The sequence below is a fragment of the Cebus imitator genome, unplaced genomic scaffold, assembly GCF_001604975.1.
Source record: "Cebus imitator isolate Cc_AM_T3 unplaced genomic scaffold, Cebus_imitator-1.0 Scaffold688, whole genome shotgun sequence".
Lineage (NCBI taxonomy): Eukaryota > Metazoa > Chordata > Mammalia > Primates > Cebidae > Cebus > Cebus imitator.
Window position 1 is genome coordinate 178,933 of NW_016108003.1, and position 4,193 is coordinate 183,125.

Genomic DNA, 4,193 nt, shown 5'->3' on the forward strand with positions numbered 1-4,193 from the left:
TGAGAATCCTTGAAGCTCAAATATAAGCAACATCTGGAAGAAAAGCAATCACAGCAAATGATGAAAAGGAAGTCCTCCAAAAAGGCATCTTTTTGCTATAGATTTATAACGCTGATGTTCATGTATTTTGTCTCTCTCTACTGAATTCAATGTCAGTATGTCTTGTGTGATACACAAGAAAATTTAATAAGGAAAATGCACACTAGGAAATAAGATCATATAAGAATTGAGCTTTGAAGGACCACAAACTATTGTAATATCTGAGAGTTGTTCACACCCCCAAGAACTAATTTCTACAATCTTGGTAGCAATACCATCTCCAATAGAAATACACAACTTTGAAAATAACAATTTCTTTTCCTACTTTTGCATTAAAGTTCAAATTCCTCAACATATATTTATAGGTTTTAAACCAAGTTGATTCTATTAAACAAAAAGAAACCATCTTTGTCCTAAATTCATAACGGGATAAATATAAGTATTATCATGTTAAGCATTAGCTTACAACTCCAATCTTGAGAGCTGGAATTTTTTTTCTTTCTTTTTTCTTTTTTTTTTTTTTTTTGCATAGGAAGTTAAGTTACCTCAGTCCTCTAGATTCTCTCTCTTAAAATGGTAAGAATGGGACCATCTTTGACAAATCTACTGTTTAGTAACTGGACTCTGTCCTATTGGTCGCATTATCCTCAGTACCAGGCCTAGTGTACTCATTCAAGAAATAATTTTTACTGAAGCAATTTCTCAGACTTTCTCTGCAAACTAGAAGTCATTCATGGGTGACCAAGCTATTTTGTTTCATCATGGTCATATTTGTTAGGATTATAACAGACAATGGCTAACACTTCCACTCTACTCTTACTGAATGTCAATAATGATTATAGAATGTATTGTCAAGCCCATTGGATATATAGTTTCTTTAAGGTATATATGGCACTAGGAATTCAAATGCAAGAGCAACATAATTTTCAGCCTCTGCATGGCACTATATTAAACTATATCATAACCTCATCTCTTAATTGTCCTCTACTTTTTTTATAATAGAAATTAGCCTGGTATCATTTATCAAGTCACATGTCCAAACTGAAACTTTCCCTGATTTACACAGCTGAGAGCAAATCACACTACATTTTGTGAGTAGTACCTCTCTGTGTTCCACAAGTCATCAGACTTCTACCTTTCCTGCCCTTATTAAGTAAGGCCAACTTCCCAAAATGTGTGTGTGAACTGTGAATTGTTGGGACTTTATTTTTCTATCACCAAGAAAGCTAGGCTTCAAATCATTAGATGATATTTAGATGACAGCAGTATAAAATCAACATGTTTATTTTAGGGCAGAGATCAGGATCCGTTTTTTTTTAAATAAACCAAATGCATTTTAGTATTTATTATTTTTAATGATTTACTTAAACTCTTTATATCATTAATTAACTTAAACTCTTTATATTATTAAACAAAATGATTAGAGTTCTGAAATGGGTACAGGAGTTTCCATAGTAAATGAACTTTCTTTCCAAAAATGTATTTTGCAAAAATTAATAACTTTTATAAGGTAATCCAGTCATGCATTTTTATAGGATTTCAGAGAGTTTAACCTAATCATAATAGCTTTTGAATGCAGGATAATCCTGCTCAAGGAATTATTCTTAGTCTATCAAGCACTGGAAAAATAATCTTTTTTTTTTTTTTTTTTTTTTTTTTTTTTTTTTTTTTTTTTTTTTTTTTTTTTTTTTTTTTTTTGAGATGGAGTCTTGCTCTGTAACCCAGGCTGGAGTGCAGTGGCAAGATTTTGGCTCAACACAATCTCTGCCTCCTGGCTTCAGGCAGTTCTCATGCCTCAGCCTCTCGAGTAGCTGGAATTACCAGCCTGTGACACCACATCTGGCTAACTTTTGTAGAGACAGGATTTCGCTATGTTGGCCAGGCTGGTCTTGAAGTCCTGATCTCAAGTGATCCACCTGCCTCGGCCTCCCAAAGTGCTGGGATTACAGGCATGAGCCACAGTGCACTGCTAGAACGTTTTTGTTTATTTAGTTGGATTGTGTTAGGTACTTATGTATATTCCCTTTTCATGTGATATTTAGTTGTGAAAATTTGTTTTTCTCTACCTGGAGGTGTTTCATTTTTATCTTCACTTTATATCAATAAAAGTATGTAATTAGGACAAAAACAACTGAAATGTACAATGTTTCTATATAGCCTCACAACACCAGGTGTCTTTCTCATTTCACTTTCTTAGAAAAGTAAAAGTGGTCTAATTTTACATCCCAATGCACAGAGACAAAAACAAAACATATGTATATCTAAATGAGAAAAATTTAATAAGAAACACAATATAAATTAGAAATGATAAATGAAACTAAAAAAGAAAATATACCAAAGCTTATGCAATGAAGTGAAACCAGTGCTAAGTGGGAAATTTACAGTCATAAAAGCATATAAAGAAGAAGAGAGTTCCAATCAACAACTGATATGGTTTGGCTCTGTGTCCCCATCCAAATCTCATCTTGTAGCTCCATAATTCCCACATATTGTGGGAGGGACCTGGTGGGAAATAATTGAATTATGGGGCGGGTCTTTCCCATGCTGTTCTCATAATAGTAAATGAGTCTCACAAGATCTGACAGTTTTAAACACGGGAGTTTCTTTGCAGAATCTCTCTCTTTGCCTGCTGCCATCCATCTAAGACATGACTTGCTCCTCCTTGCCTTCTGCCATGATTGTAAGGCCTTCCCAGTCACATGGAACCTCTTTGTTTTGTAAATTTCCCATCTCAGGTATGTCTTTATCAGCAGCATGAAAATGGACTAATAGAACAACCTTATTGTACACTTTAAGTAACTTAAGAAGTACAAAAAAAACCCACTCAAATCTAGTAAAAGGAAGGAAATAATAAAATTGGAACAAAGATAAATAAAAGAGAGAATAGAAGAGCAATTTTTTAAAAAATCACTAAAACTAACGGTTTTTTTTTGAAAAGTTCAGCAAAATCAACAAACTCTTACTATATTACTTTTTTAAAAAGAGAATACTCATGTAACAGAATCAGGAATATAAGAGGAGACACTACAACTGATGCCACAGAAATAAAAGATCATGAGAGAAAACTATGAACAATTACACATCAATAAATTGTATAACCTAGAAATAATGGATGATTCTTAGAAACATACAACTTACCAAGACTGAACCATAAAGAAATAAAAATTTTCAATGGACCTATCGAATTGAATAAATAATTTAAAGCCTCTTTAAAAAGATAAGCCCAGGGCCAGATGGCTTCACTAGAGAATTCTACCAAACATTCAAAAAACTAACAGGATCTTTCTCAAAGTATTCCATAAGATTGAAGAGGAGGGAACACTTCCACACTAATTTTATTAATCTAGCATTAACCTGACATGAAATTAAATGAAGGACATAATATGAAAACTACTACCAACCAATATCTCTGATAAATATTGATACAATACCCTCAGCATAATACTTGCAAACCAAATTTAACAGCACATTAAAGTGATTATATAACATGGCTACATGTGATTTATTCCTGGAATCCAAGAACGGTTCAACACAGAAATAAATCAATGTAGTAAACTACATGAACAGCATGAAAGGGGGAAAAACCATGATCACCTCAGTTGATGCTCAAAAATCATTTGATAAAATTCAATATCCTTTCATCATTAAAAACATTCAACAAACTAGGACTACAAGGAAACTATCTCAACATGACAAGAGCTATTATGTGAAAAATCCCACAGTGAACATCATACTACACTGTGAAAAACTACAGGTGTTTCTTCTAAGCTCAGGAAAAGGCAAGAATGCCACTCTTAACACTAGTATTTGAAATCTTAGCCAGAATATTTAGGCAACAAAAAGAAATAACAAGCATCCAAATTTTAAAGGAAGAAGTAAAAGTTATCTCTGTTGGCAGATGACATATTCTTACATGTAGTAAAACCTAAAGATTACACATACACACACACATACACACACACACACACACACACACACACACACAAAGGGGGGGGAGAGAGGGGGAGAGAGAGAGAGAGAGAGAGAGAGAAACTTATAAATGCATTGAGCAAAGTTGCAGTATACAAAATAAAAAATCAGTGGCATTTCTATATGCTAATAATGGATAATCCTAACAGGAAATTTTTAAAATGCTCTCATTTACAATAGAATCA